This window comes from Hirundo rustica, chromosome 12 (assembly GCF_015227805.2).
Source record: "Hirundo rustica isolate bHirRus1 chromosome 12, bHirRus1.pri.v3, whole genome shotgun sequence".
NCBI lineage: Eukaryota > Metazoa > Chordata > Aves > Passeriformes > Hirundinidae > Hirundo > Hirundo rustica.
Window position 1 is genome coordinate 4,396,426 of NC_053461.1, and position 26,111 is coordinate 4,422,536.

The following is a 26,111-nucleotide window of genomic DNA, read 5'->3' on the forward strand; positions in this document are numbered from 1 at the left end:
AGGAAGTTAAGAGCAGTTTTAGGGTGGGCTTAGCGGATCTGCTGCTTGCCGTTGTTGTAGCTCCATTGAAAGCTGTGGGAATTCTTGCCAGATGCAGATATAGCCTTGAGTATTATTGATACAAGGATTGGTTTCCCAGGAGAAAGGATAAAAAACTTAACCTGGAGAGATGGCTGGACACATTGCTATGGTAGTGAATCCTAAAAATAAAAAAAAATTGGAAGGAAATGGACCCTTTGCTCAGGGTCGTCCTTCCTTTTCCTCAAGGTTTGTGAAGAGTACTCTTCCCCTGAGTCCAGTGGTGCTCCCATGGCTGCAATTCCATGGAAAACCTGTCCCAACAAGGTGTTTTTCCTTCTGGATAACTCTGAGGCATTTTCCTGTGAGATTAAATTTCAGCTTTAAAATTTATTTGAAGCCACCTATTTTCTATTACACATTAATTTTGAGTCTATTTTTGCAATTATAGAGTGGATGGCTCTGAGGGATTATTAAGAATTACCAGCTACTGCAAAAAACATCCAGAAACATGATTGAAATTCTGACATTTTCCATAGCTCTGTGTGCAAAGCTGGTGACAGAATCAACCTGTTAGATAAAACTTGTCAACCTCAGGAAAAGAATGTGAGTTCAAATCAATAATTTTATTTTTGGTGGATTTTATTTTTGTCTGAACTGAACCTTGATGATGTTTCCCCGATGCTGTAGCATTGGTAACTGAGGGGATTTCACTCTACCTGTGCACCCAAGATCACCATTTCCACAGGGATGCTGCCAGCTGCCCTGGCACTGCTTCTCTCCTGCATTCTCCATTTTGTGGCAGTTTGGTAAAAGCTTTTTTCCCCCTGCTGGCTCAGAGGACTTTTGCTTGTGGTGGTTTTGTTTGAGCCGTTGTTCACCCAAGGTTTAAGCTGGGTTTGAAGCCCCCAGGAAGAGGAGGGAAAAGTGACACAAAGCCAACCACAACCAACCCTGATCTATTTGTGCTGTTGGTGGGAACAGTCTTTAATATGGCACAATATTGGATAATCATAAACAGCTTTTGTTTCATAGGGATAGCTCTGCCCCATCTTAAAATCTCCCCTTTCCACAGAAAACCAATGTTTATACTGAAAAACAGATGGGGACTCAGGTTTGGGCTTTTTTTACCATGATGTTCAATCCCACAAGCATAAAGTTAAGTTTTCCCCTCCACCCTCTGCTACCAGCAGGTCCTGGGGGGAGTTTGTGAAGGGTCAGCTCTGCTCAGAGTGCTGAGATGGCAGATGGCTCCTCTTCACAGGCTGCACACTTCGGGAGTGGTGGTGGCTCTGTTGCTTATGACACTGGGTCCCCTGAGGTTGTTTTGCAGCAGTGTTATTAAGAATATATTTCTAGAAGTGGTGTGTGAAACTGCTAAAAGATTGTAGGTGTTGGACAAACTGAGGAGTTTGAAGCAGCAAAACCCTCGGGCTCTGGTTTAACATCAAGCCCGAGGTGACCTGTTCCAGCCCTTGCTGAAGGTGTATTTGGGACATACAACACCGGAGAATTGTGAGGGTCTGATGAGCTGCCTAGGGGTGAGGAATCTGCTCCACGTTTGGTGGCGCAACATTACTATGTTTGTGCGGTTGGATGGAATTCAGTAATCACAGAAAGAGAAAACAAATGTCGGAAGGAGCCTCTGCAGATCCATATTTGTGCTGAGGGTAGGGACCTTTCGCTGCTCAGGATTGATGCTGCTGAGAAGACTGTGGGGTCTGGGACCGAGTCCAGAGGGGGTAAGAGCAGGTTCCTAAATCTGAATATTGTGTTTTCTACTGGATATAACCAAGCCTGGACTGGAAGAGCCCCCAGCAGCCAGTGAGAGGGAGCAGTGGCAGGGAGAGCCTTGCCTGGCTGGACATTCCTGAGGCTCCACTGTGGCCTTGGTGTCCCTTGGTGAACAGCATGCCAAGGACTCAACCTTGTGACAAGGAGCTGAGGGTCTCTCTGCAGCCCCTTCCCCACACCCTGCCTGGCTCACACATGCTGCTGAGGCAGCAGAGGGCAGGGCAAGGGGAGGAGGAGGTGCTGGTGGGGCTCCTACACAGGGCTGTGTCAACCAGCACTACCAGGATAATGTGACTGTGCACCTGCCATGGCGCTTGGGCAGTTCTTAGCCCCGCGGAGATGGGATCCACACCCAGAGCTGCTCCAGCGACGCGCACACATAGCAGAGGTTTCATGGGCAGTGCCCGGAGTGGCCGATGCAAGGGCCCCCTGTCGCTGCGAGTGAATGGAACCTTATGGATGACAATTCATAAATCCTGAGTAATTTACTGCGTGCAACCTGCCCCAAGCAGTAAATCTTATTTTCATTTACCTGAAGTTAATTTCTTTTCAGAAACAGTAGCGTTGCCCATGAGCCTTTTGGAAGATGTATCAGTTTGTGAACTCGAGGCTAATGGAGGGTTTGGATGGGTGCCAGGATGTCGGGAAATCGGTTGTACCCGTTCTGGCTAAGCTTGGAAAAACAGTCAGTGTTTAGTAGTGCTGCCCAAAGCAAGCAGAAAGATGAAGCTACAGACAAGCAGGAAGAAAATCCCCTCTCCCACTATGGGATTGATTCACAGGGGTGGTGTGCAGGGGCATGGAGGGGTTATTGGGTGAAGCTGGACGCCCTCCAGCAGGGTGCAGTGAGTTGGGAAAGCAAACTGGACACAGTGGTACCTCAGTGCCACAAGGGAGGAAGGAGTTAGAGACTTTAGGATAAGGGCTCAGAAGTGTGTTGTGTATGTCTAAGTTGGATCTGTAGAAAAACATCTTCCTTGACTACCACATTGCTCCTGGTAGGAAAGGACAGTAATTTCTATATGTAAATAATGTTCATAATCGCAAAACTAGATATATCAGGAGGTTAAAAAATTTAAAGGCGTGGTTCTTCTGTCTCTTACACCTGTAAATTGCCATGAAATAAAAACAAACCTGTTGTCTGTACCTGTGATGCTTACAGATTGCAGGCAAATACTTCCTTTAAAATCTGATCTCTGAAATAATGCACTTTACAAGATCTGTTTCATTCTGTCTTGAAATACAATTTGTTGCAAGCACGGCTGCTTTGCTTTATGGAGCTAAATGGACTGTGTGTTGCTGTCTGCCTGCTGCACTCCTCAGGCATAACCAAATCTGACAATGTCAGAAGGAGGTAGGAGAAGAAAGGCAAAGCACTTGTATTCTGTACCCCTGTGGATAAGGCAGGACATGGTGAACCCATTTCATTCTCAACAGGAGTGCAGACTTAAAGCAGGTTGTCTGATGTGGGATTGGTTGGTTTTTTTTTGTTTGGGTTTTTCTTTTAATCCTTTTTGTGTGTGTGTGTGTGTGATTGGTTGGTTTGTTGGTTGGTTGGTGAAAAAAAAAATGTCTTCAGTAGTTTGCTGCTCAGGTTTTTATAGTTTATAGTCTTGTATACCATAATCTTTTTAGCAGTTGAACTGAAACTTCTCTGTTTCACATAACCAAATGTGAATTACAAAGCAGAAGCACATGAATAGACCATGTATCTAGAAAAATACAATTTTTGTTACAACGTGAACAACAAAGTAGACTTCCATCAGTGGAGTTCCTTGTAATAGAACTATTCATGGTCCAGGTACAGATCTAAGTGGATCAGAAACCAAATTAGGTAGAGGTTAAGGGCTTAAACAGAGATACCAAGGCCACAGTGAGCATGAAATATGAATCGTGTTCTCCAATACTACCTAGAAATCCTGCTCCTTTGGGCTGTTGTGCAGTGTGTGTGTGTGTCAGGTCCTACACGGTGGAATTTCTTATCTAGCTTGGCTGAATGGACAAACTTGTCCAAGTGTCACTGTTCAAATTTATACAGCCTCTCTTCTGTCATGGCAGAAATAAATCAGGCCCTAAGGAATGGCTGAGCCTGTTGTGCTCTTCCACCTTGGGGGCACATCCTGGAGCTGCTCAGCCTCCCTCCTCTGCTGGAGGAGGGAATTGCTGCCTTGTCCGAGGGATTTCCTTCTGTCAAACACTACAAACGCATTTCTTCTCACCAACCATTTCTGGGAATCCACTGGCGAGGTTGTCAGAGGGGATTTCACCCCTTTCCCTGTGGTTTTGCAGTCATTGTTTGAAAGGAGCTCAGCCCTGACTCATGTAGGATTTCTTCAGAGTGTTTGTGTCCCAGTGACCTGGCAGGCATGCAGGTCTTGCTCCCAGGAATGGTGCAATGAATGTCTTTCCATGCTCCTGCTCTTGTGTGTATGAAGTTGTGTCCTGAGGCCACAAACTCACTGCAGACCCACCTCATTGCAGGCACAGTCCCAGCAAGTGGTCAAGTAGTGGGTTTTTTTCCCAGAAGTGATTGTAATGAGGAAGGAATAAGACAAAGGAGAATGTGTCATTTTCCCATTATAGATGGCAAGCGGAGGAGAATGCCTCTCTTGTTAGAGATGTGCTCGACTGTCTCAGTGGAAATAATTCTTGTACTGATGATGTGGGCTGCACCAGTGCTTGTACCACTTCAGCTTGGTCTCCTTCCAGGGCAAGAGAGGTACAGCAGCAGGGACAGCCTGAACACAGCACAGGCAGGGGAGGCTGTGCTGAATGAGGTGAACCTCTGTTGGACAAGTGCACTTTTTCATCTGAAAGGAAGACACAAAATGTCTTTCTCAACCCACACAGAGAAGTGTCCTAAGCCCCTTCTTCCTTTCCCTGCTGGCTGAGGGATTTAACTGGGCTCAGTTTTTACACCAAAGCAAATTAAAGCTAAAGAAAACACAACAGCAGGGAAAAGTCCCATCATCTCACAGCACGTCTTCCCTGCAGAGAGATATTTTTGACAATTCTGTTTCTTTTTTTTCCTAATTAGAAGTAATGATGTGTTTTGCGGGTCAAGAAGACCTCCTTTGCTGTGAAATATTAGGCTGATTTTGACAGTGCGGCTAAAAATAGGCACGTACACACACATGTGCCTGCATGCACATGCACCAGCAGGAATAAACATGGAGTGCTCTTCGCCTAATTGCAAACATACTTTCCTCTGGGGGTGGGGGAGCGCCTTTGCCTCCAGTTAGTTGTTTTTCAAGTAAATAGAGAGAAGGAGTTTTCCGAAGAACAGATGGGCTGGAGCGAGGAATAGAAATATTTTCAGTCAAAGGGGCTGGATGATGTAATAAGCCACAGGAACAAAGTTCAGTTATTTTATGCTCTCATCCAGACCTCAGAGTGAAAATGCCTCTGTTGTTAATTTCAGATTCATCTGCTTTTGAAGGCTGGCTCTGGCTTGAAATGCTATTATAATATAAATGGAGCTAAACTAGGCAAACAGCAATTGAGCAATGATGGAAGAATATATTTGTCAGCACTGGAAGGGTTTGGGCAGTGCTTGCACTGCAGATGATAGGCCAGAGATGCATTTGGTTACTCTGGAAGCAAAAGGGTATACCTTGAACAACATTAACAGAAACCCTCATAATTTGCCTGAGTGAAGTGAGGTTGGCTTTTGAGATTGCCATTTGAGGGTTCAGTAGCTGCTCATAAACACTTTGGCAAGGCTGGCTGGTTCTTGTGCTGGGACTAAATCTCTCCTGCTCCACTTCCATGCGCAGCTCCTCCAGTGACGGCTCGTGGGTGCACCTTGGGCTGTTGGGGTCCGGGGAGGAGCAGAGACAGAACTGATGCCTGTTCTGCAGCTGCTGTGGTCATGTTGGTTATCACTGCAACCTTTGGGAAAACTGCTAATGGAGCATTGTTATCCTGAGTCGTGGGCTCTTCAAACAGAGTGAAGTGTCAACAGTCTTGAGTGGTTTTGCAGAGGCAGGAAGGAGTCTTGTGCGAGGCCAAGACAGGAGAAAAGAGCAGGAGAGCCTGATGGGGACCTTGCTCAGGAGCTTGGTGCAATTCAGTACTCCAGTGAGGGAGAATGACAATGAAAGTTAAAATTCCAGTCACTGGAGCTGTTGGTGAAGATCTCTTTGCAACAAGCAGGCCAGACATCAGCTGCTCGGGGAGCTGAAGTGGGTTTCACCTTTTAGCTCAGTCGCAGAGCTGGGGTGTAGCTCTGTGAAGTGCTGCTGTCCCAGGGCTGGCTCAGAGGAAGGCAGCAGTGGAGTTGCAATGAAAAGATGCTGTAGGAAGTGCAGAAACTCTTGCAGTTGGTCCAAGCTTTGAGATTTTTTCCAGCCACTGATGAGTGCAGAGAAAGCATGTGCAACAATATCCCAGTGGCTCTGACAAGCTGATGGAGAAAATTAGGGCAAGCAGTGGTGCAAAGAATGATAGGGAAGACTATGTGAAATGAGGGATTTGGGGACGGTCACATACCTGTGGAAATGTTCTCTCTGCCTCTACAAAGCTTCTTTTCAAGACTCAATTAGCTTCTATGTCAGATGGGATAAAATTCTTGCTGTTTGTTTCAGTATTGATCAAATTGGTCCCAGTTGTTTGCACAGCACTGTGCTCTAGTCCTGGTTACATTTGGTTAACTCCCTTCAGAGACAAGAGCGATGCCCATGAATCAAGCAGAACAATTTACTCACTAAGAGAAGCTTAATGGATGGTTTGGACAGCCTCCAAAAGTGCAGCTCTCCCTGTCTGAGAAGCCTGAAATGTTTCAGCACTTGAGAACAAAATCCAGAGATGGGCACAGCTGAGAGCTGCACACAAAACTGACAAACCAGGATTGCTTTTTCCTCTCTCTGCTTCCTCAGTGTCTCAGAGAGACTTGACTTCTACAAGGGGAAGATCTGGGAATTCAAATCCTGCCCAAATGCCATTGCCCCAGACTCATGGCTTTACCTTCTAAAGCTCAAGGGCTGAGGTCCAGAAAGCTCCTGAGAAGTATCGTGATGCCCCAGTGTGTCCCAAGTCCCTACATGGCTTTAATTAGTGTTTGTTTGAATTAACATGACCTAAAGTCTGAAGTGAATGTGACATCTGAAAAAATCAGAATGCAGGACATTTTGAGACACTAAAGGGAGGTTTTGTTTGATACAGGATGGTTTTAGCTGTAATTGAAAAAAACCCAAAACCAACAAAACAACAACAACAACAGCACCAAAAAAACAAAACATAAAAGCCAAAAAAATAAAGAAAAAAAAAAGGGGTGGGGGGGGAAAGTTCAGTCCTGTAAAGATGAGCCTGAAAATGTACTTTTAAGGGGTTTAGGGTATGTTGCGTGGACCCCATCCAGCAGCTGACCTGGCCACTTGCTCAGTCCTTCCCCTAGGGAGAGCCGGGGGAGCACTGGAATAACAAACGTCATAAAACCTCCTGGGTGAAGAAAAAGACACCTTAATAGCTGGAGGAGCACAAAGGCAGGAGGGGGGTAAGTGCTGCAGGGATGATCATCCGCCACCATCCACAATCGATGCCCAGACAGTCTCTGAGCAGCAGCTGCCATGGACCCTGCCTCTGGTCCCACCTGCATCCCCTCACACCCTCCCTCCACGCCCTGGGCGGTGGAGTGAGAAGCAGGGATGGTCTTTGTGCTCTGCAGTAACCAGAACTCTGGTGTGTTATCAAACTGATAAAGTCACAGATCTAAAACCCAGCACCGTACGGGCTGCTGGGATGAAAATTAACTCCATCCCTGCCATATCCTGGGCACTGGGGTTTGGAAGGGAGAGAGCTCTGTTGGGCTCCTGTCTGTTGTCGTCATCAGGACTGGGAGAAGAATGAAGAGGCTGCACAATGCTTCCTAAAAGGGCAGGAGGAAGCTACCATTGGCTGCAGCCCAGGACAAAAAGCCAGTTTTGGCAATTCCAGCAGTGACAGTTTGGTGGTAGTCACCCATGATGCACGGCACAAAACAGGAGAGAGAAAAGCAATACATTATTTCTCAAGAGGATGGAGTCTGTCCAGGCCATGGCAGTAGCAATCAGCTCTCCTTGCACCGCTGCTGTGCCCAGACACAGAACAACACTTTGTAAGGGAGGGTAACCTGGTGTTCTCTAGGAAACTGCCAGAGGGTTATTTCTTATGGAGCCCAGGTTTCGTCTGGGAAGGTTGACTGAGGGAATGTCAATTAAAGAGGGTGTTGGTGACCATGTGCTGTCCCCTTCTAGCTTGAGTTTGTCTGGATTATGGATGCAGGAGCATAGTATGTGGGAACATTGGACAGCCAGGCAATGTGGGGATGGGGTTCCTTTGTTTGGTGCTGTTAGGTGAGGTCTTACTCTGAGTGATGAGTAAGGTTGAAAATTTATTTGGTCAAAGGGCAGAAAGTTTCTCCTGTGTCTACTCTGTGTCACAGCTGTTAGTCTTTGAGTTAGTGCTGACTGCTGGGGGTGTCTCAAACCTCAGAAATTGTCAGAATTGGGTGCTAATGGTCGTTAACCCTTGCACAGTTTTGTTTGAAAAATGCCAAATGCAAAGTGCTTCCAGACCAGTACACAGCAGTGATTGTTGTCTGACAATGCAGTAGGACAACGTGCTGGAGTTGAGAAATCTTCATCCAGATATTGTAAGGGCTCCTTGGAAGCCAAGGTGTGTCTGCTGCTCCGTCCTTTGGCTACTGGCAGAAGAGACCTCGTGCTGAGTGCAGATTCCATGGATGGGGACAGCACCAGCCCAAGTGCACACAAAGAGAACATACAGGAGAAAAGGCAGGTGTGTGGTGTGAAGCCTTGAGTGGCTGCCAGCAAGCTGATCTCTGTATTTAATCACCCAGAGGAGTCCCAGGGCCTGTGTGGTTCCGTGAGGGTCCCCCGAGATGGAAGCATTACTGTGCCTATAAGTCATATCCCTGTTTACTCCCACTGATGCTTTATGTAACAATCCTCCCCTGCCTGTGGCTGCCTGTCAGAGCTGAAGTAATGTTCCTTTTGATGGATGTCCTCATGCTGGAGGAGAACTGTGGGGATTTTGGTATGAAATGGCCACCAGCAGGAACAGTGACCCTGTCTGTGCTGTCTTCTAGAGCAGCATGGAGGCTTGAAGGTGGATGATAAAGATCCAGCCACTGAGCACTGCATTTATTTTCCTGGATGTTTCTGTACCTGAAGTAGAATTATGAGAGGAAGAATCTTTTTCTTTGGGAAAGTCTGTGATCGGTCAGATGCTTCAAGCATTTTTGCATTAAAATACAAAGTAGAAATACGACAATAATAATCTTGGTTGTTTTCTTTACGTAGTGTTTTCTGACTTCTTTGGGGTGTTGTATTTCCATTGAGTTGTAGAAGGCAAGGCTGTCTGTGGCAGGGAGATGATGCAGAGTCATATGTCCAAGTGTGTCTTTAGTGGAAGATCTGATGATTACACTCCAGCCACACCACCCTACACCTCAAATCAGTCACTCATGTAGCAGCAGCAAATGGAAGGATATTTTAGTTGCCTTGAATCATTAAGAAATAACCCTCCTTTCAGTCTCTACCTGCAGATAATTCTGTATATTTTTCCCTTTTTGTGAGAAGTGGAAGGGGCAGCACAGTTAGAGAAATGCTGTGGTGCAGTGGTCCAGGGGAACTGTCTTGCTGTGGGACAGAACGTGAAAACTGCAGCAGCATCTTTATTCAAGGTGTCAGCAAATAAGTTCCTGTCAGCAGAGCTGTTTTGAGGAAGCAGCAAACTCATCTTCCAGGAGTTGCAGCGCTCATGCCTCAGCTCACATTTAATGAACAGCAACGTTTGTGGTAAACACTGTAGGCTCTGAATCTTTTCAAATCTTCTACCTTGTTCTGAGACTCACCAGGACGAAACCCGCCCTGAATAATTTTGAGCCACCTCCCTTGACTGTTCGGTGGAGGAAAAGAAACAGCAGCTAAAACCTGACCTTGTTTAGAAGAACTCTAATTATTTATGTCCTTTTTATGGACTGCTGCTGCCAAGAGCTTTTGCTCACTTTGTGGTTGTGGGTCGCAGTGCCTGCTGCTGCTGTGTGTTCAGCTGGGCTAATACCACATTCCATACTCCATGAATATACTCCCTTGATCAGAAATCAGAATTTATTTCAGCTGTGTTTATATCTCTCTTCATCTCCACTGTCTCTATCCATCCACCAACCCCCCACTAAGACCTATTACTCTCCTTTTCTTCAGACTAACACGGTCTGAAAATGCAGTTGCTTTTCATTTCATGCATGTGAGCAGACCTCTGAAAGTCTTCACTGTTTTCACACCCCTTTCTTATGTCTTCTAAGCTGTTTGGAGATGTGTCAAGGGATAATCCTGAGCCGTGTTCATCTGTTCCAGAGAATGTGAGGTCTTGGCTATACAATGAACACCTGCCCAAAATAGGACACCAAAGGCTGTTACACCCACCAAATGCTGCCTCATCTGGACATAGATGTGCTTTGTAATACCAGAACAAGAAGAAAGAAAATATGCCTTTGTGCAGACATAAAGCACAACACAAGCCATTTTTGTTAAAAAAAAAAAAAAAAAAAAAAAAAAAAAAAAAAAAAAAAAAAAAAAAAAAAAAAAAAAAAAAGAAAAAGGAAAGGGGGGTGGTAGTGCATGGGTGGGGCCATATCCACACGTGGGATTGTTTCCAGCACAACTCCATCAGTGAAGGATCACACCTCTCCGTGTGCCTGCCTCACAGAGCTCTCCTGGCAGAAATGCTCTTATGCACCGTCACCAGTTGTTGCCTGATTTTTTCTTTAAAAAGACTCTGCCGATGGGAAACGGAGAGCGAGAGACTTGCTGTGAATTCCTCTGCTTCACCCACACAATAGCTCGTGTGGGAGAGCAGAGACTGATAAATGGGGTGTGAGATTGAGCTAATGGTCCCCTGACAAAAATCCACCTTGGCTGCAATGGTGTGAACCCAGGCTGCTCTCTGGTATTGTCTCAGTTACATGATTCCCCTTAAAGCTGGAGCACAGCCATGCATGTTTGGTCCTCCTTGGGAGAAGAGAGAGGTTGTGTGGTCCCGGCTCTCTGGGCCAGTCCTGAAGTGCATCCTTGCTTCAAGGCTGCATTGGCTGTTTCAGGCTTGCTGGTGGCCACCTGGCTTTCTTGAATTTAAAAGAATCAAAGGAATCACCTGCAAAATCACCCAGTGACACAGTTTTCTGATGAAAAGACAACTGGGCTCAAGTTTGTTTTGGGTACACATTAATTTCAAATGTATCCTTTTAATGTATTTCTGGTCCTGCTGAGATAATCCTGCGCCAGGTGTGGGGTAGGGTCCACTCCTGCCCCGGGCAGGTCGGAGCTGGGAGCGATGCTCAGTGAATCATCGATGTAGAATTGGAACTATCAGCAAAGCAGTTCTGTTCACCAGCTCTCTTCACCACAGCGAGGTTGCTCTTGTCCTGTTTCACCTCCTGCCTCTGAAAGGGCTGTTTTCTTTACAGTGCATGGGCTGCGAGGTGCTGTCCATGCTGTCTTCAAAGGAGACATTTTCCTGCTGGCATCTCCCAGGTTCAGCCCCTGAGCACCAGGACTCTGAAGCCATTTGTTCCCAAATGGCAATTTGTTCCTCATTAGCCACACCAGTATATAAACCTTTTCTTCGATCCTTCCAGCATCCTGATGCCACAGAAGTTTTTCTGCAGCTGTTCTTGTGGTTATACCATGCACCCTGTGCAAAGTCATTTTACTTGGTTTCTTTGACTTTCCAAATCATCCACTAAAACTCCTATTCTTGCACTTAAGGTCTGGTCAAATGCTGTGCAAGCTCAGTTTATTCAAGTTGTATCTCATGTTTCACTGCACAGGTTTTCAATTAGCCACAATTTGGATGCCTGCAAAATTCCCAATATGCAAATGTCCTATATTTGGCAAAATTGGAATGGAAATCTCATTAGACCAGGCTTTTATGTTCTGTCCCTGACTTCTCTTCCAAATAAGCTGTCTTCAAAACACTTATAGTAATTCTATTGGGATTTTGATTTTCTATTCTTGCCTTTCCTCAGAACAAAAAATAGAGGAAAAATATGCTAAAAAATGACAAATGCTAAAATAATTTGCATATGTGATTTTTTTTTTCCAACCTTCTGCAGAGGTTTGCTTCAGATCAAAGTTCAGATCATTCCCCAGTGCCTGAAGTTTTTTATTTTCCATGGTTACAGCACAGGGGATGATGGAAGTAATATGTAGTGATGCCAGTGCCTGTTTGGACAATATTTGGATCAGTAAAAATGTGCTCAGTGTTTTTTCCAAGTATAAAAAGCCAAAAGAAACCACCTTGAGGTATTGTGTGATGTTGTTTGCTTTGACCCAGGGTAGCTAAAATGAAAAGTCTCTCTCAACAAAGGGTGTTCAAAACCATCCCACCTTTTTGAATGTGTGAGTGAGGCAGGAAATGTGGTGTTTACAGAGGCACTCTGAGCTTCAGCTCCTCTGTTTGCCTCTGTGTGTCCAGACAGAATTTCCCGAGTAAAATGGTTTTGATTGCTCTAGTCCAGCTTTTAAAGGTGGGCAAATAGAGAGCTCTTCCCCCAGATTACACAAATTGAACCTTTTTTTGGAAATGTCAGTAAGCAGGACAGGGGCTGGGAGGCTCTTTCCAGACAGGCTCACTCCTCTGGTGAAGTCTCCTACATCAGGCTGAGAGGGGCTGTCAGAGCCCTGTGAGGTGTTGCTACAGCCAAGTTTTCAACCACAATGTGCAAATTTTGAACATGAAATGGGGCTGCTGTTATTCTAATTTCCATGGGAATATGTTTGCATGCAAGGCTCCTCTGCAGTTTGGGACAGTTTGAGGCTGGATCACAGATAGCAACGAGCAGTGCTCAGCTGGGACCTCAGAGCTGCTATACACTGTATCTTAGTGAAAATAGGGAAAAATCTAATTTTTTTTCCTACCTGCTTTCCTTGGGACGGTGCTGGGATGTCACAATGGAGTAGGAGACAGAGATGTGTCATACATGCACTGAGATCATGCAGCAACAGCCTTGTTTGATGTCTGGCAGCTCCTTTTATAAGGTTTTAAAATTTCCCATGCTTCCAGACATGATTGCTCGAGGGTCTCAGCTCTGCCCAGCTCACTGGCAATGATATGGGTGTATCTGTGCTTCGCTGGGGCTGGCTGAGGTCCTCTGACTGGGTCTGAATCCGACCCATCCTTGTGGTGTCTGCTTGGAGCTAGGCTGGTCGAGCTGGTATCTGCCAAGGCAAATCACCTGTGCAGACATAGTCCAGCTGTATCGGTTATACTGTGAGATCTGGGAATGAAGAGCACTGCCAGGAAACAGCACTTTGTGCAAATGCCAGCCTGATGTGCTGGGGAGCTGAGAGCTGCTGGACAGCCACTCTCCCTCACCCTCTGTGCAGTTGGTCAGTCCAGTGTGAGCCCAGCTTTCACCATCAGTGTGTAAAGACAAGCTCTGCTCTTGTTGCACAGGCTGGCTGCTCCCACCAGCGGTCACCAGAGCCTCTCTTGGCCCTGGATTAATCCATCTGCACATTGCTGTATGGTGCAGACACCCACAAATTGCAGGTGGATGCCTGTGTACAGAGGAATATCCCGACCTGTCCAGACTGTGTCCCAGACTAAAGTGACGGATTATTCTTCCAGTTTAAAAATTCCATCAGCCGTCCCTTGCCCAGCCAGAGGAGGAACATCTGTCCTTCTCACTGCAATCCTTTACAGGATTGCTGACCCTCTCCCAGCCCCGAGTCTGGGCTCAGCCAGGCTAGGCAGCAGTAGGCACTGGGGACAATCCCTGAACTCTTGCATCACTTCCAAGTGCAAACGACTCATCCTGTGTTCAGGGGTTCTCTCCAGTACCTGTTCCTCAAGTTTGAAATTATCCCAGCTCTGGGATAGATGCAAAGGAAGGTGTCTGATCTAATTGCTGCTCCTGCTGCTGGGATTAACCGGTCCTTGCTGTGCTGGGACTCACATCTGGTGACGCTGGCCCCGTTTAATCCGGGGCTGTTATCCCTGCCGTGGGAGGGCTTCCCAGGCAGCCACCTGTGCTCTGCCCACCTTGACACTGTCTCTCCCCTCGCATCCCCTCGTGACTGAATGAAATGCAGGAGGACTATGGCTGCGGAATGGTGGGTCACAGTGGTGGAACTGGATTAATTTTCCATCTTTTAAGAGAAAGAGGCACTAGCTTCTTTGTTCAGGAGCCATTAATTAGCAATTAGTGTCTCTGTGGCCCAAACTCAAGGCTTTGCTCTCTTGTTTAGTTCGCTCCAAATTGCTCAAGTGTCTTAGAATGCACTGGAAGGATAGGCCATTGGCATGTTATTGTGGTGTTGTTTTTTGGGGTTTTTTTTGTTTTGTTTTGTTTTGTTTTGTTTTGTTTTTGTGTTTTTTTATGGGTTTTTTTGGGTTTTTTTTGGTTTTTTGTTTGTTTGTTTTGGTTTTTTTTGTGTTTTTTGTTTTGTTTTGTTTGTTCGTTTGTTTTTGGTTTTTTGTTTTTTTTTAAGGTCTGAGATATTCTTGTTTTAGACCTGGAGGGTCCTTTTCTTGTGATTGCTGATTGTGATGCAGAGAATGGTCCTCTGCTGTCTGTGCACCAGGGTGTACTCAAGTGCTCGTTGCTTTATTTTACAACCACAATTTCTTCTAAACTTAGCAGAGCATACACTTTGTCAGGAACTGTCCCCATGCCAAGTTTCAGGTTTCAAAGTATTGCCATTTTTGAGCTATTCCCCGCTTCTTTCCTCCTGTGTGTCTCCCTCACATTGCACACAAAACTTTCTTTTTAATGTAGAAAATTATATTTTTTCCACCCATTTGTAACTTGAAACATCTGAAGAGGTTTTGCTCCAAGTTTATATTTAAAAGAAATAATGAAAGCCAATGCTGGCAGAGAAAGCAGTGTGAAAAGCTGCAGCTCAGAAAATTCAAGTACATCATGGGCATTTGCAAGGGAGGAGGAAAATGGAAGTCCTTGCAGCCTGTCTTAACAGGAGTCATGTGTGATATTCAATAGGATTAAAGCTGCTGTAGCACAGGGCAGTACTCCTGTTTGGGCAGCCTAATGTGCTTTATAAAGTGATGGGAATTACTTGCTGGCAGTCCAGCCAGTTGTTGTGATCCAGCGTATTCAAAAGTACTGTGATGGCTGAGCATTTATGTATTTGAAGATCAGTCTGGGAGGGCTGTGCTGTGAGTTTCTGGCCCATGAACAGTTACAAACATCTGGGCTTTCTTTGTGCTAACATCGTCATGTCAGAAGCCTTTTGGACAACTCCATCTGGCCTGGCAGAATCTTCCATTGCTCCCTGACACCATAGGGGTTATTTACTGACTGTCCCCCTGGAGAAAACTGGGGTCACTTAGGCTGGGTCTAGGCTGTCTAGAGACTGGTAGGCTCAATTTAAATCTGTTCCAAGAGGGCTACTCTTAAAATATGTCTAGACATAGGATAGTTTTTCTTATGCCTTTGTTTCAGTCATGGCATGACCTTCGGTTTTGGTGACCTGATGTGGCTGCTGGTCAAGGCACCAAGCTAGACTTTGATTTTTGTCAGAAAGTGAAGTTTTTCCACTTCAGCATCCCATGAGCCAGATGCCACCGTCCTGCAGATCCTCCTCCCCTCCTGCCCTGTCCTCTCAAGCCCCCCAGCAGCTGTTTTATGAATAATGACATACCTGGGTTTCCAATGGTGCACATCTTTGGTGGATTTTGCTGGTCTCCAGTAAATAGTTGGTCTTTCAGCCACCACACCGTTGGCTACGTGGCTGAAAGTATGACATCTGTAAGACAGGACTAGGAAGTGGGGTTTGGACTAGGACATACAGCATCTGCTTGCTCTTTATGTAAAAGGAAGGGTTTTTGACTGTAGTCTGTAATGCCAGGGCCAGGGTGGCGGCTTGGCTCCACAGCAGAACCCAGCACCTCACAGATATGATGCTCCTGTGTGTCCCTTGTTTGTTTGACTCTGGAGACCTCAAGCTTCTCAAATTACGTTCTACGCTGTTCTTAGGGCTTATGAATCCAGAGTTATGGATTCATTTTCATGCACAAGGATTTGAGGTGCTGAGCAGTTAATCTTGGCTCTAATGCCAACTACAATGAGATGTGGCTCTGAATCAAGTTGGCCAGCTTCCTCTTTGGGGACATCCTTGCCTGTTACTAGTTCCAAATATTATGTCTGGCTTGAAATTTTGTGACTAGGCAAATTAAATTCCTAGATCTGAACAGTGTAGGAATTTGTAAAAATGTAGAACTAGAGTAGAATCTAAAATGGCCTGGTTGCAACTTACCTTTGTGTTTAAACAAAGCTTCAGCTGGAAAAGAGGTAGACCTTCAAGGGCCAAATTGTGGGTTCAAGGCCCTGAAAGAGATGATTCAACATTTCATGTTTAGGTCTGGCAGGATTTGTTTGGGTGCAACCCATCTATTATGCATAAGCATGAAAGATCCTGTGTACTTTTCATAAAAATCTGCTTCCACTTGGGACTCTTTCAGGCTTTTGGCCATTGAAGCATTTGTAAATTTAAAAACAATCTGCTGATTTTCTTTAAACCAGCCTTGTTTGGTGTGTTCCTCAGTTTTGTACTGCTTTGAGCTGTGTGTGGGCACTGTGTTTAGAGAAAAAAAAAAAGAAAAATCCAAGGATATTATTGTTATCACTGAAGATGAATTCCTAGAAGCGATGCCACAGTGTAGTAAACGCCGTGTAAACCCCCAGAGTAACAAAATGTTCTTTCATCCACCACCCACCACAACACAAACCTGCACTTTCAGGTGTGAAGGCAGTCATGTACCATGCGCAGCGTGCCGCTTCTGTGGCAGGCTGATGGAACGCTGCACCTCGTTATTCCCAACCTCGCGTCTTTAGGCCACGCTGGGTGAGGTACAGGAGGGGTCTTTGTGCCTTGGTGTCCGTAAATGGCCTCGTTTGCTTTGGCCTGGCTGGGCTGACATCTGTTTCTTGCTAATTAGGTGCAGATTAAAAGGATCACCCAGGTACTTATCTGTGCAGCCCAGGGGGTGGTGCCGGAGCCTCTCAACCCACACCAGTCACCCTGGGTCACCGTGCCCACCACACAGCTCTATTTCTACTCGTTAAATAGACTTAATAAATAAATAGCACCTTCCAAACATGTAGGCGGCGTGTCTAGCACAGCACTGGCCTTCCAAGTGCGCTCTGAAGCCAAAACCGAGCGCTCAGCGGGGCCGGGATTTATCATTAGAGCCACACGGGCTAGAAAGTGCTCTTGTGGCCGGCGTGCCAGCTCGCCTGAATAGCCCGCAGTGTAATCTCCCTCTTTCCTCGGGGGGAGGAGCTGCCAAAAATAGCAAGACAAGAATTTATCCATGTTATTTCTGGGATTGCACCAGGAACTGACATCAGGAGGAGAGGAGAGGAGAGAAAAAGCGAGCAGTGTGACAAGTTTAGGGTCCGTGGTTGTTTGGGTTTTCATGCTGCTCTGGGGCAGCTGGAAGGGTCTGGCAGCCACACCCTGCATGTGCCCACTCCCACTTGTGAGACTGTCCCCAAGCCCTGGTGGCTTGAACGAGGTTCCTCGAGTCTCTGCTCTCTCTTGGGGCAGCCCTGCTGTGTCCAAGGCATGGGACTGAGCCAGGGCTCATCTTTGTGCTCCCAAGGAGCAGCCATGGCCCCCATGGCCAAGGGACTGTGGAAGGAGTGACGTGTTAGTTCCTGTGCCTGAGAACAGGCATGAATGAGCCCCAGCTGAACTGGTCTTCACAAAAGCCTATGAATCAAGCAGTGCCTTCTCTGTGGAAAGGGCTGTGTGTGTGATAGGAGACATCACTTCCCTGGACAGCTGGGTGGGATTCTAGGGTGAGAATGGAGACACTGCACACACCTCTGCCAGTGCTGCTGCATCCAGACCTGGGTGGCTCTTGGCCATGAGGTTATTTCTGAGACCAGCAGAAAACTTTAGCTTATTAATAGGAAGCAAAAGGAGAATGAAGGTAATGCTGTGTTGGTCCTACCTTCCATTTCCTGTGCTATCTGTCCCTTCTTTTCTCCTCTCTTCCTGGTTTTCAGCATGTCCCCATTGGAAGTAACATCAGTTAGCATCATACTCTGTGGCCACAGCAGCTCCCCTGGCAGCAGGGCAGTGGCTCTGCATCAGCCCTGGCACATGCCACCACCTGCTCAGGGAAAGGCTTGGGGATGTATAGAAAGCTGATGTTACCCAGGACTGGGTGACAGGACATGGGGAAAAGCTGTGTGTTCTTACTGGAGAGAGAAGTGAAAGACGCTCATGACAGGAAGGGAAGAACTCAAGCAGTGGCGTTGACAGTGTAGAAGCGTGGTCTGCAAATGAGAGTGGTAAATCGAGCTTTGTTAGCACTGCTGATGAAGTCACCACTTTGTCAGCCTGAATGCATCTGCACGAGGGTGTCAGATGCATCGAGAAGATCAGAGATGCCTCTGTGCACTAAGGAAATAGCTGTGTCCCCCCTTGATAGGCTCTGGACCAACTCCCTGGCCTGTGGCCTGGGCAGTGGGTCCTGGGTGCAATGGCACTGGCCTATTTAGCTGCCTGATTTATCTCCAAATGGCTGTTTGCTCACTGCCTGTGCTTGCATTCACCGTTATCTCTACAGTGCATTGTGCTACAATGAGGAGACTACTGAGTGTAAATCCTAGGGAATTAATACATTTCTGTGTTGTCTGTTGTGAGACAGGAAGAGAAAGGTCAGTTGCAGATTTGGTCTACCTTTGCTTCACTAAAATTTGTCATGCTCTCAAAGCTGGTCCCTCTGCTATATCAGTGGCCGTTTGACCATCCCTGGGGGAGGCACCAAGATTTACCAATGCAGAGAAATTCAAAAATGTTTGTGCATGTTTGACTGTGGTGATTAATGTCATTGTGGTGACATCCATTTCAGAAAGGGCCATGACTGGAGCTCAACAGTGCTGCTGCCATGATGGGAGATCCATCTGGTTTTGCAGAGCTGAATGTCTCTAACAGTGAAGCCAGGTAAAGGATGGTGGTGTTGGAGGAAGGACAAAAGTTGAAGCTAAAGATTCCAAGAGGCAAAAGCACCTTCTCCACGTCCTGCACAAAGCAGCAGGCAGGGCTGGGACAGTAAAGTAGCTGGCCTTGTTCAGATTCCTAGGTAAAAATATTAAAGGCAAAACCTATCCTCTCTGTTACCCAGAGAGGTTGTGGATGTCCCATCCCTGGAAGTGCTCAAGGCCAGGCTGGATGGAGCCCTGAGCAACCTGGTCTGGTGGGTGGCATCCATGCCCAAGGCAGAGAGGTTGGAACAACCCAAACCATTCCATAATTCCATGCACCTGTAGGTTGAGGTTTTGCATAATACCAGTTCCTCCTGAATCCTGTATTTTGCCATAGTTAGTCCTGCTAGAATCAGACAAAGCAGCTACAGAGGGGAGCAGACCTCAGTGTCATTAAGGAGATCAGCATCTGACACTAATCCAGGGGAAATCAGTCCAGGCTGCAGCAGGTAACAGGAGCTGGGGATGATGGGTTTGCCTGCACCTTCTCCCTGAAAAGGTCACTTTCACCTGTCATCCCTTTTTCTTTGCTCTGTGTTTCCTCTGGTCTTACAAAAGAAAGCATTGAGTACTTTTCATTTGAGGCAGCACTGTAGTTCAAAATGTACTTGATCTTTATTTGCACTGTTCAGAGAGGCTTGAGCAGGATTACAGGTAAAAGGAATTTTTTTTTTCAAGAGAACAGTCCTGGTGCAACTGTACTGATAATTTGATCATCTGAGCATTTTTAAGATCTGAAAATGACAGCCTGCCTTTTCTACATTATAAAAGGGATGTGTTCAAGGTGCCAAGCAACACATTCAAGGGGCATACCATTGTTTGGTTTTAACTCCTCTGGCCTGATATTTAAAGGATCAAGTAGAGAAGTGAGACATTCCATCATCTTAAAGACAATGCAATAGACTTAAAAAATTCAGAGAATTAATTACTGCAGTGAAGAAAATCACCATCATCCGCCTACAAGTGGGTCATTCACCAGTTACAGGAATAAGAGTTGCAAGGCAGAGCCCCCCTCCCCATACATTAAACTCATCAGGACTGTTTGATTAACCTGTTGTTGCCATCCCCATTACTGACACACAACGGAAGGTGCTGTAGGTGGCCCAGCAAAATGTTTTCATATTTTTTAGAGTCATGGGAACTTTTTGTCTGAACTATACAATGGAACAACTGCACTGTACTGAATGCAGCATCTCATTCAGGCCCAGCCTTGGAAAGCTGTTTTTATTTTGGCTGTAAAGGCCAGCCAGTCATTCCATAACTGGAGAGCTGCTGATGATCTACCAGTGTGCAGGATCTAAGACCAAGTGGAGGGGAGAGAATTTGGGAAGCTGAGGGCAGGGATGCAATATTCCTGCACAGCTTTCTGGTGTGAGTGAGCAGGACTCCTCAGCCAACAGACACCTGCTTCCACACCGCTCTTATTGGCAAAGGCACTTAAAACCTGAATTCAGTAGGGTGGCAGAAGGCTGAAAATATTAATCAGGAATATTTAGTCAAGCACAAAAAGTGATTGATAAGCAGCTGAAGTAAGGGAGCAGGGTATGAGGTGACCAGGTTAAACTGCTTTGCTCATCATGGTGACTCTGTATCCCTTGGGTTGAGATTCATTATTGTATCTCAATGTAAAATCCCCTGCAAATAACATAGGTAACAGTATCTCGTGAAACTGCTGGTCTGCCTGCCATAAAAGACTTCAGCCATGGCCTGGAGAGGTAAATAATATAGTAGTTATTTATTTTTTCCAATTCCCAATCCTTTTCCTAAAGGATGTCAGGGTAGTAGCCAGCTGTAACACTTTTAACATAGCAGAGGTAAAGAGATCTTTATACAGAGTGTCATCAGAGCTGAAATTCAGATCTGCATTTCCACTTGGTGTAATTGAGATGCGAGGTTGTACGACCCTCCAGTTAAAATCCTGTTAAGCCCCTCTGAGACTCACAAGTGTGAGTTGCTGTTCACTGCTGGCCACCAATGACACAAGCACTGCAGCTCAGCAGTCCCTTGGGTCTTGAGGAAAGCATCCTGCAATGGAAATTCTGTACAGAGTGAACAAGAACACTCAATAATAAAGAAATCAATACCCACAGTGCCTGCATTTGGGCTTGAAAGCACTGCTTGGGATGGTTTTCCTCATCAGAGCTCTGTTTTTCCAGCACAAGCTGAAATCTGCTTTTCTGTCCAGTCAGCTTCGTTAGCAGGGAAATGGGAGCAGCTTTTTTTTTTTTTTTCCCTGTGCTTTCATGTCTAGGTATTTTACAGGTAATTCTTGTGTTGGAAATCCAAAGTCGCATGGTTCACTCCATAAGGACAGAAGGGAAAACCCAATGTGCATTCAGTTCCTCCAGGGCCAGTAAAGGCCCTTGTTTTAGGAGATGGCATTATTAGCTGGCTGGGAGAGCTTTTATCTGAACAGGCCAGAGCAGATTTTGTTCTGCGAAGCTGAAATGGGGCCTCTGGAGAGGAAGATAAAACTCTGTATGCTTAGGCAGGGAGCTTAGGCAGGGAGCTGCCAGAGGATTTTCTGGCTGGGGGCTCTCATCTTTCAACACATCCTCACCCAGGAGAGGTAACCAGGAGACCAAGGACCACACAAGCTAACATTATTTCCCTACTGATCCGTTTCAGTTCTGGGTGAGGCTGGCCAGCTTGCTCTGTTGTGACTGCTTTAATTGATTCTCTGTAATGTCCCTAGATTTTGTACCTTCCCTGTAGGGCCAAGCTCATTCAAAAAGCCACACAAACCAAAACAAATCTTTCATCTCTTCCCTGGGCTTTCCCTCTCCTGCATACCCCCAGGTGGTGTTGGTGGTGAGACCTTTCCTCCTAGCAGGAATCCCTTGCTCCAGGCAGACTCTCTGTGACTCCGTGCAAGTTCACCAGGCTAAGAACAGAGTGGGGACAGGACGATGCAGTGACAATAGAAGCCATAACCTGTTTATTTTAGCCGCTGTTTAGATTGTGATGAGGTGGGAGCTGCCTCAAGCCAAGGCTCCCATTTCTCACAGAGCCCTGGCGGTGGCATCGGTCCAGGGTGTGGCCGGTGCCGGTGGAAGCCTTCAGAGTCGATGTTAGAGGAGAAGGACACGTAGAGCATCACGTAAACCCCTTGTTGTGTGTGCAGACACAACGAGGGATGTTGTAGATTAACCAGTGACGTCTCCTCATAGGAAGCAATGGGCCTGGCACTCTTTCCTCTGGGCAGATAAAGCAGCAGATAAAGACATTGTGCCAGACCTCTGTTAGAGGAAGGGCTTTCGGGCTGGCAAAGTCATTGAAATATATCAGATTGAAACACTTGTCCCCTTTCCCATCCCACAGCAATTCAGGACAGCCTTACTTTGAGTCCCATTACTGGAATTACTGGGGAGAGTTCATGCACGTGTTGCTCACACCGTTTTCCTGTTTGTGCCTGGAGAGAGGATTGAAAGTTAAGAACCTTCTGCAGTTCCATTACTGTGCCTGAGAGTTTCTTAGTGTAAGGCAATATTTGTTTCAATGCAATGATAAGTAAAGAAGCTACGTTTTTGCTAATTCTCTTTTTTTTTATTATTTTCTAAGTTCAACCTCTTATTTTTGTTGTTGTTAATTCTGTTTCATTCCTTTTATTTAAAAAAAAAAAAAAAAAGGAAGCAAATTTGAATTCAGAAGGAAAGCACAGATTTCACACGCGCCCCCCCTATTTTTTCATTGTAATTTTTGACATTTTGACTCTTGTCAAGCACCTCTAAGCATGGACCAGCTCTCCAGGGTGTTGCCCTGCCTACAGAGTCTGAGGGCTGCTGCCCTTGTTCATCATTAACAGCAATTGTGACATTGCACACCACTCAGCTCTTGCTAATTTGGGACCGGACTCACCACATGCCCTAGCAGAAGCAGCCAGAGGAAAGCTGCAACAAGGGGACAAAAGAAAGGTGTATGCAGCAGCAGTAAAGAATGTGCAGGAATTTGACATTCATGCAAATCTTGCAGAGTAAATGCTGCCTGCTCTTGGGGTAGCTGCAGTGGGAAACCCAGCTCTGGAATTACAGAGCGGGTTGCTCCAGAGACAAAGCCAGTGAAGGGCAGTGCTGAAGCCCCTGCGGTGTTACCCCTCTCTTTCAGGGCACTCTGTGTCAGCAGTCACTTTAGGACACCCCTCTCTGACCTTCCCCACAGTCCTGTTTATCTCCTCTCTAAACATTCCCTCTGTCACCAAGTGTATCTTTGATGATGGTCCAAAGTTCATATCCGCTCTCGTGTTTAACCTTCGCATCCCGCGGCCGAGCTGGCCGAGCTCACGACGTGTGCACCCGGCTCCAGGCACGTAGGCCAGCTCCTCTTCTCTCTACTGGGTGCCTGATTAGCAGCAGCAGGACAGCCCAGCAAGGAAGGGGCAGCTGTCAATGCCAAGGAGTCAACAGGGTTTGTTTTTTCACCTTGCACCATGCACTGGAGGCTTGGTGGGGCACGGTGAGCGCTGCGCTTTCCATAGGCTGATGGAGAGAATAAAAATGCTCTGCAGCTGGCAGAGAACATTTTCAAGGTGTGGTTATGAGGCATGGTCCTGTGTTTTATCTTGTGGCCTGGGCCAGCTTTTCCACTCTCATGGAAGTGAAAGATTGGCTGAGTCCCTTGTATTCCTTGGGTGGACTTTTATGGACACCAAAACCAGAAGGGTTTTTCCCAGAGTTTCTAGATCTACATGGCTTTAGTGCCCACAGAAACCTTGGGAAATGGAACTTTGCACATAGATTTCCATCTCCCTCTCTCTCTCTCCATGTTCTACATGGATATTTTACTTTGTGTTAATAGTTCTCAGACACCGTATTTTGTACTAATGAGCTCCAATCCTTATTATAAGGAGTAGAATGGAGCTGCATAAAGTGCCAAAGGAATAATTATTCTCACACTTGAGCAGCAGACTGACAGGGACCAGTCCTGCTCAACCTAACGAGCTCCTGGAGCCGGAAGTGTTCTAGTGTGTTACTGAAGAAGCTGAGCTCCAAGAGGCAGAGAGTATTTCTGAGCTTCCCAGAGACTGACACCTACTTGAAATGACAGCCAGAGGGAAACAGGAAAACATTAGCAAATAAAAGTGTGCTCTTCACTTGGGATAGCTTCTGCCTTCAGAGACAGATGGATTTTGGGCACCAGTTTTGTGCAGTGTAATTTTTGTTTTCTCAACAATTGGTAAAGAAAATAAAGTTAAGGCTGCAGTTAAGCAGAAGAAACCTCACCTGGCCCAAACAGAAAAGTACAATTTTTGCTGTTAGCACCTCACACTGTGAATATTTGATTTGGCTAATAAACACAGAGAAGTTGTTAAATTATTTACCTGCTCTGTGTACTGAGCATTTGTTGCTAAGCTGCTCGGTATTTAAACACCCAACTCTCCAGCACACAGCTCTGCTGAGCCAGAGTGTGGAGGCTCCATATGCAGCGTGTCCCACTGACCTTCTTGGGGAAAGGTGGCACTGGGTGTGCCAAACATCCCAGCAGCAAGGATGCCTCATGGATGGCCAGCTGTGCTCTGTGGATGGCCACTGTGAGCCCTCAGTGCACGTGGGCCGCTGCTGGGTTTGGCTGAAGAGCATTGCCCAGGGATCATGCTGGCTCCAGGATGCACAGGGTGTATTTGGGGAGGCAATTTATTATGTTTGTAATCGAATTTTGGCTTTTTTTGTTAGGTTTTTGCAAATAGAATTAGACTACCAATAATTGCCAGGCTTTGCCCATGGATCTTAATAGCAACATGTGGGCAAGAGAAAACTGGTTTTAAATATATTTGTTCTAAGAAGAACCAAGCAAGTGAACAAAAATCCAGCCAGTCATCATCTGTGGTTTTAAGAGAACTCAGAGTGTGAGTTTCTGGAGCAAAGCTCTTGGGTTTTGGTGGACCTGGGGTTTTTGCATTGAGTTGGCTCCAGTTTCTGGAGCTGGCTGTGGGATCCTGGCTGCTCTGAATCACTGTCCCCAGTACAACAGGTTATTGTATTGTTAGGGACTGTTGCAGTGCTTTCACCCTCTGAGTGTTCCTATGTAACCAGAGGTGTCTCTGGAGGCTCCACAGAGGTGGGATTTTCCAAAAGAATCACCCAATAGATCCATATATAGCCAAGAACAAACTTCCCCCTATCCCAAGAGTATGCTTGGGCATGACTTTGCTGTGCAGTTTCTCAGGCACAGTGGCAGGGCCATTATCACTTTGAAATCTTTTCTGCTTTAAGGGCTGAAGTAAAGACCTGCCCACAATTGGCTGGCAGCATGGATTTCCTGGTCCTAAACCTGGGGCTTGCACTGCTTGTGCTCCACAGCTGTTTACTGACAATTTTCTTGGTTGACATGGTCACAGCCCCAGGGGGTTCTCACAGCGCTGTTGGAGAAACAGCAGCAGGACAGAGGTGACACCTTCAGCAGGGGCTGAACCCCTCCCTGCAGTGCCAGGGGCCGTCTGGTGTCCTGTGTGTCCACAGGGACGGATGGACGCCCTTCTGCTCCCAGCTCCTGCCAACAGCGCAGTGCCAGCCTGGGAACCAGACTGGCCCTGGGGCTGAAGGCTCCACCTCCAGGGCCAAATCCTCATAGCTCAGGTCTCTGTCAGCAGCTGGACTCTACCCATGGAAATCTGTAATCTGGGATTCTTGAGCTTATTGTGGCTGGAGAAACAGGCTCCCTACATGGTTGGTTTGATGGATGGAGCTTAAAGCATTTTTTTATCTTTTTTCGCCTTTTTAATCATACACCAGGCAGCTGTAGGACACCTGGGAATGTGCAATGACCAACTGTGCATATAGAAATCCATGGTGCGCCTCAAGGGATGGATTTATTTAATAAAAGGTAGAAGATTTAAATAACCTTTACTCTTTGTATTTAATAGTGCAAAGGGTTTGGTTTGGTTTATAAGTTCTGTGCCCCTACAGGATACTTTTCCCCCCAGTAAGGACTTGCTAGTGAGTTGAATTATGTTCTCAGATTCCAAATCAAACTATTTGTTGATGTCATGAAAATTATTATTTAAGCTGTGTGAAACCCTCAAAAATGTAACTAATTTCCTCAGTTCACTCAACACCCATCACTCAGTAAACTGGGGCTGGAAACAAAGTGGCAAACCAGCTTGGGACTATTTTTGCTGTTTGTAGGAATGTTCTATTTGAATGTTTTTTGGGTTCTTGGGGAGGGGGATTACATTTCTGCAGCCTTTTTTTATATTTCTGTGATCATTCCAGCAGCGATGTTTCTGCTACATGATTTTCTCGCAGCAAATGACATGTGTTTGTGCAGATTTTCTCTGAACATC

At 46.2% G+C, this 26,111-nt stretch overlaps 1 long non-coding RNA gene across 3 annotated transcripts in view; it reads left to right on the forward strand.

Moving 5' to 3' along the window:
- The window catches only part of LOC120758496 (uncharacterized), a 201,240-nt gene that overhangs the window by 151,925 nt on the left and 23,204 nt on the right, over nt 1-26,111 (forward strand). Inside the window, exon 6 of one of the 3 annotated variants that reach the window (XR_005702898.1) lies at nt 7,196-9,027. The exons of the other annotated variants lie outside the window; for them this stretch is intronic. This is a non-coding gene — a long non-coding RNA (uncharacterized LOC120758496). Of the gene's footprint in view, nt 1-7,195; nt 9,028-26,111 lie in introns of those variants that run through there. 3 annotated transcript variants of the gene reach the window in all.